Source organism: Camellia sinensis, chromosome 8, assembly GCF_055761805.1.
Source record: "Camellia sinensis isolate YWXY chromosome 8, ASM5576180v1, whole genome shotgun sequence".
In the NCBI taxonomy this organism is placed as follows: domain Eukaryota; kingdom Viridiplantae; phylum Streptophyta; class Magnoliopsida; order Ericales; family Theaceae; genus Camellia; species Camellia sinensis.
This window is the reverse complement of record NC_138968.1, coordinates 184,694,394-184,706,701: the sequence shown is the minus strand read 5'-3', so window position 1 is coordinate 184,706,701 and position 12,308 is coordinate 184,694,394.

The window sequence follows — 12,308 nt, the reverse complement described above, 5'->3', positions numbered from 1 at the left end:
ACAGAGGTAAGCCGAACAACAGGGGAGGAGGTTTCCTCATAATCAATCCCATGTTCCTGGTTGAAACCCTTGGCAACGAGACGAGCTTTGTAGCATTCAATAAAGCCATCAGAATGAGTCTTGATTTTGTAAACCCACTTGCAACCAATAGCAGTTTTGCTAGGAGGAAGATCAACAAGATCCCAAGTATGAGTTTTGTCCAAAGCTTGGAGTTCATCAGTCATAGCTTGCTGCCAAAGAGGATTAGTACAAGCCTCACAATAGGAGGTAGGTTCATAAGTAGAAAAGGCAGCAGACCCAACAATATAATCACAAAGATGGATAGGAGGTTGAGTTACCCGGTGTGGTTGACCTGTAGGAGGATCGGTAGGAAGAAGAACCGGTAGAGAAAGTGGTGGTGCAATGAGAGGTGGACCGTTAGGGAGAGCAGTCTGGTCGGGAGCAAGAGTGAGCAATGGCTTCTCAATGATGGAGGAACCTGTATCAAAATCATCAGAGAAGAGATCTATGGAAGGATTAGTAAACAGGACATTAGTGGAAAGTGCGGGTAAGTGAAAGGAGGATAGGGAGGAAAACATTTTGTGCTCCCAAAAAATGACATGGCGGGAGATACGAAGACGTTTAGAGAGAGGGTCCCAACAGCGAAAGCCATTATGTTCAATTCCATACCTAAGAAAGCAACAAAGACGAGAACGTGGTTCAAGCTTGGTGTGTTCATGAGATTGAAGTAGAACAAAGCAAGCAAAGCCAAAAGCCCGAAGATTAGTATATGGAGGAGGAGTGCCATGCAAACGTTCAAAGGGAGTTTGATTATGGATGACAGGGATAGGAGCACAATTGAAAGTGTAGACAGCAGTGAGGGTAGCTTCCCCTCAAAAGTTTTCAGGGCAAAAAGAAGAGAGAAGGAGAGCGCGAGTAGTGTCAAGGATATGCCTATGTTTCCGTTCAGCACGGCCATTTTGCTGGGACGTGCCAGCACAGGAATGATGAGGCAGTGTACCATGACTCTGAAGAAAAGAAAGGAAATCTGAATCCTGATATTCCATAGCATTGTTAAAGCGAAAAAGTTTGATGGTTTTGGAAAATTGGGTGTGGATCATTTGGGCAAATTTATAATAACGGGTTTTGAGTTCAGACTGAGTTTTCATGAGAAAAATCCAAGTAAACGGTGAAAAATCATCAATAAAAACAACAAAATAACGAGATCCACCCATAGTAGTAGTAGGGGGAGGGGCCCCAAATATCCGAATGTATAAGATCAAAAGGTGCACAGGAAACAGAAGTACTTTTATTGAATGATAAAGCAGGTTGTTTGGCAAGTTGACAGGGTATACAATCGAAAGTATCTGGAAGTACATGACCCAATTGTCCACTAGAAACCAAAGACTTTAAGCGATTAACAGAAATATGCCCTAAGCGACAATGCCAAAGATGAAAAGGAGATAATGAGGAAGCAGATGCAGGAGCAGCGATCTGAGGAGAGTCAGGAACATGAAGGTGAATGAGCTCATAGAGACGTCCGTGCTTACGGCCGATCCCAATAGTCTGCCCCGTCTGAGGGTCCTGCACCAAACAATGAGTAGCAGAAAATGTGACAGTTAGACCAAGTTCACATAATTGACCAATAGAAATAAGGTTTAAAGTGAGAGCAGGGATAAAGAAGAAGTGGAAACAATACCAATATGACGGACAGTCATGAGAGAACCATCAGCAGTTTGAATTGAGGGAATATGAGGAGATGAAGAGATAAAAGAAAATATAATAGAACTGGAGGTCATATGATTACAACAGGCAGAGTCAAAATACCAAGAAGAGTTACCTGGAATCACAGACAAAGCAGTAGAAAGAGGTGTACCGGAAGGGGAGAGAAGGTGTTTGAACATGGCCTCTACATCCGTTGGAGAAAAGAGAGGAGTAGACGGAGCAGGAGACTCAGAAAAACCCTCAGAGGTAGCAGCAGCAGTGTGATGAGACTGATTCCCGGAACGATGAAAGCTCTCCCGAGAAGAACCACCGCGAGAAGAGTGGCTGTTGGAGGATGAGCGGGAGGGATTGCGAAAACAATCATGTTGCAGATGACCAGGACTAAGTTTGTTGCAGTATCGGCAGGTTCTGACGGGGCAATTGACCAGGAGATGTGTTGAAGAAAGGCCCCGATTCTGACAATAGAGGCAGACAGTGGTCCGCTGGGTAAATGATGGCCGGTACGGAGGAGTGGCAAGAACAGAGTCCACATAATGAGTTTGGAGAGTACCAAGACGAGTCTCCTCTGATAGCAGCTCAGAAATAGCTTGTTCCAGAGTGGGCAAATGATGGCGATGAAGAAAAGAGGCACGTACGGGCTCAAAAGATGAAGTGAGAGCTATGAGAAAGTGCACCAACCTTTGCTGATTACGATGGGCAGTAAATAAGACAACATCTTCACGGTGAGGCCAAGTCAGTTCGGAAAGAGCAAGCTGGTCCTAAACGGAGTACATTTGAGAAAGGAAGTCATTGATGGACTGACTAGAGTCTTGGCGCATCCGATGAAGTTGGCTCTGAAGTTGATATTGATGAGCAAGACCAGTAGTCTGGTATCGTTCTTTCAAAAAATCCCATATGTCTTTTGCAGGAGTAGTGACAGAGTCAAGCTGAAAGCGACCAAACTGAAGACTGATAGAGGTAACAGAGGTAGTTCAAAACCAGGTAATGATTTGGTAATTTTTACTATCCCATTCCTCAAGTCGGTCTTCATATGTAGTAGGAGCAGTGGAAACAGTGGTTTCAGCAGTGTCTTTCACTGGTTGGGTCACATCCCCGGTGATAATTCGCCAGAGCTTCTTTTCTTTGAGGAAGGAAGACATGGCTTGGGCCCACAGAACATAGTTCGAACCATTCAAAATAACGGAAATGGGATGGGAGGCATCGTGACGATCCATAATAAAGGTGGTTAAAGCAATAGGAATAGACCTGTAGGAGCAAAATTAGGTAACACAGAGTGTACCAGTGAGTCCGGAAGGTCGAAAATAACAAGGAAATGTATGCTGTGCAGAGATGATGTTAGCAATGATGTCAGCGGCGCATGTTAGCAGAGTACAGGAAGGAGCACGTTAGCAAGAAGGCGGCGGCGCACGGTAGCGGACTGGCGCAGGCGCGGCGCACGGTAGCTATTTTGGCACACGCGGGTGCACACTAGTGAAGCGGCGCACGAAAGGCGTACAGTAGCAGGCGCGGCGCACGGGAGCGGCAGGGCTGACGTCAGCCGCGGACGTGTGGGCGCGTGGCGAATGTGAGCAACAACAGATGGCGCGTGTAGGCGCGTGTGGGCGCGTGGAAAGGTTTCTGAGGACGGGTTTGGTGCCGTTGGAATCATAAGGAAATTCCTAGCAGTTTGATGTAGCGCCACTATGTACAGGACTAAACACCAAAATCAAAAATTGCCAGAAATGTAACACTGGGCTCTGATACCATGAAACAATAATTTGAGAGAGTGAGAGAGAGAGAGCAACTGAATAGCTCTGTATTAATCTGTAATGTTGTGTGTTTGTTTACAAAGAGAATGAGCTCTCTTTATAGAGAGAAGAGGGATACAATGGAGCACCGAAAGCATAAAGGTTACATTAAACAATATAAGCACTAATGCTAAAGCTGAACGTGTGGTAGTGGGTGTTTGCCTTTACAAATAAGTTACAGCTACAATGTACTATCTAATATCTAATGTATATGATATATTAACAGTATAGATTGAGAAATTGACGAAGAAGATGAACACCATTATTAGACCTTGCTCGTAGGTGCTTGAAAAGCTCTGATACCATAACAGAAATTGAAAAAGCTTTGTTTTCCAATCTATTTGATTAAACTGTGTTTACACTTCTGGCTTTCCAAACTACTTTACAGTCATACTCCTATCTTTCTCATATCTATACAGCTCTCTCTCACACCCTTGTTGATTCAGAACTCTTGGCTTCAATTGTATAATTGAACATATTTTCTGCTGTGGAGTGGAACAGATTTTCTGCTGTGGCTGCTATGACTTTTGCTGTGGCTGCTGTGGCTTAGGTAGCTTATCAGTGACTTATTTAAAAGAAGTATAAATTGTTTGAGGGTGAGATTTGTCGACTGATTTTGCATTTGTTTGTTACAAGAGCAAAAGGCAGTTACTACATTTAGTGCACCTAATTATTGTTATCGATGCGGCAACATGGCATCTATCCTGGAAGTTGATGACTGCAAGGGCCACACTTTTATTCAGGTCTCTCTCTCACTCTCACACGCACGCACACACACACAGGCACTTTTAACACAGGCTATATTATAATTAGTATTAGGATAATGGAAGAAATCCAGCTTTAGTGTGATTTTTTTTATCGTATTTTTTGTGTTGTCTCACTTGAAACTACAGTGGCCACCAAAGCTCACGAAGTACATGTCTGTTGTTGGTTGCAGTTTGAGCCAGTACCCAAGAGGGGAGAGCCGGATGTAACACGGAGAACACCAGATTATTTCCTATAAATGCAACACTCCAATTATTGCTAAATCTCAAGCGGCAAGGTGTGTCTGCTAGCTATTTTTTCAAGTTGGGAGCTATTTTTTCCAAATTAAAGAGCCTATAATTTTGGGATGATAGTGAAAGGGTGTTGGAAAGAATGCAAAATCAGCATATAAAGGCTTCCTTTGACTCTCAGTTAATTGGTAAAGAAGGCTGAAGATTTGGTGAGACAAACATGAGAACTAACTTTTACAATTCTTACATTTTACGTACTTGAAAACATCAAGTAGCAAAATGTAAAGCAGTGCTGCATTGATTGACAAACATGAGAATTAACTTTCACAATTCATACATGTACAGGCCTCAAATGCCTATATGAGTTTGCCAAAGAATGCCCAAGCCTGAGACCCAAATCAAGATAGATCTTGCTTCTGTCCTTGGACCACTCTTCTTGACATGGGTCATTCTTCAATTATTTCCTATGAGTATTTTTTTTTTTTCCCTTCTTTTTCACCAACAGTGGTGTTTGTTTGAATTAGAGTATTTGAAGCATGCATGTTGTGTTTTATAGCCAATGAAATGATTGCATCTGATATTTGTTGGTCTATTATTTAGGAAGATGTTATTTGTTTCATTCTTATATATGGTAATAACATTCAATTCTTTTCCCTATTTATGCAGGTCATATTGACATTTTTGGTTTACAAGAAGCAACAAAAGCTAAGAATCATGATGAAAATGCATTAATTAATTAATTAATTAATTAATTAATCTCTCTGACTTCTGTTTGGAATTTAGGCGTGGTGGGATTCATTACATGATACAAGTGATGGATACATTTATGGATTTAAAGTTAATTTTGATAGGTTCTATATAAATAAAAAAATTTATCCATGCATTAATTAATTAATTATAGACATGACTAATATTGTCATCATATTGAGTACTAAATACTTAAAGTTGCCAATTATTTGCACAGGTTACTTTGTGGTCTTCGTTTTTCATGAATTCAGGTATCCAGTCACTTTTGATTTGGATTTGCTGACTTCACTTGAGATACAGAGCTTTCATGGTAGTAATCTTAGGTATGGTTGTTTGATTTGGAGTTGTTTTATATAAGTCCTTTCTACGATACTTATCTCATTCCTATTGATTGATTTACTTGTGGGGAATCAGATATTTTTCCTAACACCTCATGTAGCATTGCACACCCAAAGGCGCATCCCCTCTCTCTTGCTCAACCTTCAAAATTTAGAGAAAAAATCGTTAGATGTCCACGATCCAAACACACTTTTAGTTTAACAATATTTGGATCAAAGAAATAGTCCTATTGTATTTCGCTAGGGATCTTTTGTCCAAATCTCTTATGCCCTCTTGCTTCTCTCTACTATATAACAAGGTTAGAGAGATCAATTATGTGATACAAAGATTAGTTGAGACGGATGATATAAAAAGACGTTGACAGAAGATCTGGACTCATATTTGAGTTAGACATATTAAAAAATGTAACTGTATCACTTGTAGCATAATAGTATCGAGAATAAAAATCGATACATATTGGAAATTGGGTATCATATGGTAGCAAAATTTTTAAAATCATTGACAAAAAATAATTTTATAATAGTCGATCTGGTTATATCGATTATGAATATTAGCTGATATTTAAAAATCATTATTTGACCTCAATATATTGTGGGGGTACCTTATGAGTTTGGATGTCATCAACAAGCCTAGCAATTAGTGCACAAGACTCCACAATTTTGGGAACATTAAGCACCCAATCAAAGGCTTCCTCAATTCACTACTACAAAAATAGATAAAGATCACACTTTTTTTTGTGTGATATATATTATTTAATCACACCTTTTAAATTTTATTAAAGTGTGATCTTTGAGAGTGTGATTAAAAAGGGTCATTTTTAACCACACCTTTTAAGTGTGATTAACAACATTTAGATCACACCTTTTAAGTGTAATTAAAAATATTTAGATCATGCTTTTTAATTATGATTAATAATATTTAGATCACACATTTTAAGTGTGATTAAAAATATTTAGATCACACCTTTTAAGTGTGATTAATAACATTTAGATCAAAAAATATATATATTACACACACTAGCTTCTCATTTGCTCTTATGGAGATTCGAACCATCAACCCTCTCACACCATGAACCTTATACAATACACTCTTTCCACTGCACCTCTATAACACCATATAATTATATATGCAACATATGTTATTTATATAGTATGTAGACCCGTATTAATATAAAAGTATATATATATAGATAATTATTTTTTATTGAACATAATTTATGTAAAAATAAATTATTTACTAGAAAAAAAAAAAAAGAGACCACTTTTGACGACTAAACATAATTTTAGTTGTCAATTCTATCCTTTTGGCTACTAATTATTTTTTAGTCGTTAAAAAATTTAATTCCCGGGCAAAAATTACCACTTTTGGCAACTAAACTTCTTTTTAGTCGCCAAAAAGTCTCATTTTTTGCTACTAAACATCTTTTTAATCACCCAATGCCGCAGTTTTGGCTACTAAATTTTTTTTAGTCGCCAAAAAATCTCACTTTTGGCTACTAAAATTTTTTTAGTCGGTAAAAGCCTCACTTTTGGCGACCAAACATCTTTTTAGTCACCCAATATCTCACTTTGGGCTACCAATTTTTTTAGTCGCCAAAAAGCCTTACTTTTGGCTACTAAAATTTTTTTAGTCGGTAAAAGCCATATATGGGCAACCAAACAGATTTTTAGTTGCCAAAACCTATACTTTTGGCTATTAAATTTTTTTAACCGCCAAAAATCTTTACTTTTGGCTACTAATGCTTTTTTAATTGCCAAAACCTATACTTTCAGCGACCAAATGTGCTTTTTTAGTCGTCAACGATGCTTTTTCTTGTAGTGGAGTGTGATTATATATTTATATATATATATATATATATATAATTACACTTATTTAAAAAGTGTGATTAAAAAGTAGTAATGTATATATAATCATACTTTAATTAGAAGGTGTGATTAAAAAATATATAAATAATCACACTTTAATTAGAATGTGTGATTAAAAAATATATATATAATCACACTTATTTAAAAAGTGTGATTAAAACGTAATAATGTATATATAATCACACTTTAATTAGAAGGTGTGATTACAAAATATATAAATAATCACACTTTAATTAGAATGTGTGATTAAAAAATATATATCTAATCACACTTATTTAAAAAGTGTGATTAAAAAGTAGTAGTGTATATATAATCACACTTTAATTAGAATGTATGATTAAAATATATATATATATATATATATATAATCACACTTAATTGAAAAGTGAAATAAAAAATAAATATTATCACACTCAATCAAATTAAGCGTGATTAAAATATCAATCTAATTTTTTTTATCACACTTCCAATAAAAGTGAGATTTTTTTTTTTTTTTTATCAAAGTGTGATCTTTAATTATTTTTGTAGTAGTGGTTGCAGTCTTTCCAATGCCAACAAGCGATTGAACAGCCAGCATAGGATAACCACTGCTCATCACAGAAATGCTCAAGTACTCCTCAAATGTAGGCACATACTTGGTGTTAAACCAGTTTGCTTCCACAAAGTAGGCTCCAACTAGACCTTTCATCTGAAGAAAACCACACAAATATAAGTGTTAGATAGCTATTATGCTGAAAAACTAAGTTAAAGAAAGTCTTGTTTGGATGAGAGAAAATTTTAATATGATATATAATATAATATATTTATGTCAAAGATTAAGTATGTACTCAATTTCTTTCCTATCAAATATATTAATGTATACTAATTGGCCGTTGTTGTTGTTTGTATATATATAGTATGATATGTTGAGTCATGGATCTTTCAATTTTTTAAAAAAAAAAAAAAACCATCAATTAATATTATAATATAAATAATAAAATTGTTTATGTTTCCAACAGTTTAAAATTTTAGATGAATTAATGGTTAATTGTTTAATATAATATTAGACAATAACAATTTAAGTTTTTAGATGAATGAGTAGTTAATAATTTAATATATATTTATTTATAAAAAGCCACTGTCATGTCATCTTGTACAAAATTTTAGAAAAATATAGTATTTTCCTTTGGGAATTAATAATAAACAGTAGTGAATATTTTATTAATATTCTATCTTGTGTCTTTTTTAGAAGATAAATGGCATATAATATTTTAATAATAGTTAGAATCCCTTAATATTTTTTTAAAAGAAAATTCGACACAGAAAAATTGCCCCTCAACACAGAGAAATTTTGAATTTTTTTGATTTCACAAAGAAATTTCAAAGTTTCTCTAGAATGATTACATAGAAATTTCATTGAAGGACCTTAGCTATTAAAAAAAAGGAAAAAGATTGAGAGCTCTAAATATAGTGCTCTAGAAGGGCTCTAATGAGTTAACATCCACCCATGATGTGATGTTTGTGCCTTGCTTTGTTTGTTTTTTTTTTTTTTTTTTTTTTGCTTTGACACATCACTAGAGCTCAAATTAGAGTTCCAGATTTAGAGCTCTGCATCATTTCCCTTTATATAAATATATATATATATATATATTGACAAATTTCATTTATTTCTATGTGGTATAAAGGCTATTATTATTATTATTATTATTTCATCTGAAAACACCTACTTAATTTTAGGGGTAGTTACGTATAAGTCCTAATAAGTGGACTTATTATCTAATAGGTCCTATGGAAAAAATTTATCATAAAAAAAGTCACTAATTGTAAATTTTAGTGACAATTTATAAAAATCATAACAAAAAAAAATCACTAATTGTTAATTTTTAGCGACATATACAAAAAATTATCACAAAAAAATTATTTTTAACGACATTTTTACCAAGACTTATTTTCAATAGGACTTGATGAAAATTAAGTCCAACTATTAAGACCTATTGATAGTTTACCTTTAATTTTTATGTGAGTTGTGTAACAAAATGCTCTTTTAATTGCTAAATCAATTTTTATTTTTCTCTCATTTTTTGCTGCTATTTTCTTCTATGGTAAACTACACTTTTAACTCTTCTAATTTTATTTAAATTTTATTTTAATTCTTATTATTTTAAATTAAATAATTTAATCTCTATATTTTTAAGTTCAATTTTAGTTTGATCATTTCGTTATTTGAACCTAAAGGTTTTGAATCTAAAGTTATAGAGGGAGCACACCTCTAAATTCTAGGCCTGAAACCGACCATTGGTGGTGTTAAAATGAGAGCTAATTGAGAGCACTAAAAACAAAAGCACTAACGGCTCTAATAAATTGGAAATGCAAAAAAATAAAAACAAAAAAAAAAAAACAACCATCAAATCATTTGGGGGGAGGGGGAGCTCATTAAAGCTCTCCCCCATAGCTCCCTATTTAGGGTTCGTTTGGGAAGTTATGGTTTGGACTTTTTTGATTATTTTAGTCACAAAAAATAAAATAGGCTATTTTAATCATAACAAACAAAACATCACATCCAATCCATAATCATTACATTCTTCTCTCACAAAAAAATTTAAAAAAGTCAAAAAGTCAAAAAGCCCTTCCCAAACCAAGCTTTTAAGCCTAAGTTAAAATAGTCGAAAAAACCAAAAAGCCAACCCACTTCCCAAACGGAGGCTATTCTCAAGTATTTCACAGTTAAAATTTAGGATTGACATGAAATTAGAAATGCAAATGACACTATAAAAACTTAAGGATTAGAGATTAAAATTTAGGGACAAAATTATTTTTTAAGGGCCAAATATTTTTGTTGCGAAAAGTGTCGTCATTATATTTTTTACAACGAAAATTAGACATTAGTGATAAATTATTATCATTTTGGGATCAAATTTTTTTGTCTCAAAAAATAAACCATCTTGAGACCAAATTATTTTGTCTCAAAAAGTCTATTTATTAGTGACATTTTTAAAATTTTGTCACTAAAAGCCTTATTTTTGACTTTTCAGAACGACGTTTTAGCGACTATCCTTACGACGATAGAAATTAATCCCTAAATGTCTTTTGTAATAAAATTTTCACTGTTAGAGATTAAAAGATTTAGTCTCTAAAACTCTTATATGTTGTAGTGTGAGATGACGATACGTGTTGTAATTTTTTTTACCTTATAAGGGAGATAGACGATGACTTCAAATGCTACAAATTTAAAATTTTATGATTTTATTTGAAAAGATTAAAAATTTAAAGTTTAATTTGTTAGAAGAGTTAAATCTTGGGAGTTTTTTTTAATAATTTTTTCAAAAAATTATTTTGGAAAACATGTGCTTTTTTTCAAAATGTTTGGTATAAATAAAAATAATTCAAAAAAATTAATTTTCTAGAAGTGAAAGAGAGACGTTTTAACCTTTTTTTCAATATTGATTTTTATTATTTTTTTTAAATACAATTTGCCATGCATTCATGTGCTCTTTTTTTTTTTTTAAGAATGTTTGGTATAATTTAAATATTTTTTTTAAAAAAATGATTATCTAGAAGTGAAAGAGAGACTTTTTAACTTTTTTTTATTATCAATTTTTAATTTTTAAAAAAAATACGATTTGCCATGCGTGCAACGCATAGTGTAATTCACATGTTGGACTAAGGTTTAATTGAACATACTTTCCATTCAACCAACTTTTCTATTGGACAATATTTTCATTCAACTCCAACCTTCTTGGAAAACAAACTCACCTAATATAAAACGTGATATAGTGGTTGTTTGGGAAGTGCTAAATAAATATTATATTTTTAATTTTTTTATAAAAAAAATATACAAAAAAATAAAGAGATGATATGATTCAAAAAAAAATATTAAAAAAAATTACACTTTTTTGTGCTAGCCAAACAACCCTATAATATATAAAGGTCAAAAAAATAATAAATAAATAAATTACTGACGAACTTGACTGAGGAGCATTCTTCACTAATGTTCTTGTTTACTTAGGTAAAAAATATTTTTGAGAGAAAATATTGGTGGTAGTGATGGAATGAATGTAGAAGTGGAAGTGGTGGCATGGTGGGCGATGGCGGCGGTGATAGCGACGGTGATGGTGGTGGTGGCCGTGGTGATAGTGATAGTAGGTGTGGTGTGGAGATGAGAGTGGTGCTAGTGGTGTGATGACATTAGTAATATTTTAGTCCGAAAATTATTTTTTACCTTTTAAAAGTTAAAAATATTTTGTCTAAATAGGCTTATTTTTATTAATAATGAAAAATATTTTTCGTTAACTTTTATTTTTTATTGTACCAAATATCAAAAAATATAAAAATATATATTTTTCAACCAAAAAAACGAAGCGTAAAAATAATAAGATTTGTTCTGCTATGAAAAAAAAAATTTAATTTTTTAAAATGTGACATCTAATATTTGTTAGAGATTCATACTCCACATTGCGGATCTTTCCCAAATTTTATTTAGGAAAAATTAGTAAAACATCTCTTTAATTTTGGATAGTAGGAAATGTTCAATATATTTTTTTTATTAGCTAAGGTGCTTCAATAAAATTTCTCTGTGATCATACAAAAGAAATTTTTGAAATTTCTTTGTAAAATCAAAGAAATTTTGTCTGTGTCAGGGGGTAATTTTTTTGTGTCGAATTTTCTTTATGAAAATGTTGAGAGATCTCAAATACTATAAAATATTATATGTCTTTTATCTTATAAAAAAGACGCAAGGTAAAATATTAATGAAATATTCACTATTATTTTTTATTAATTCCCAAAGGAAAATACTATACTTTTCTAAAATTTTATACAAGATGACATGATAGTGACTTTTTATAAATAAATATGTATTAAATTATTAACCACTCATTCATCTAAAAGCTTAA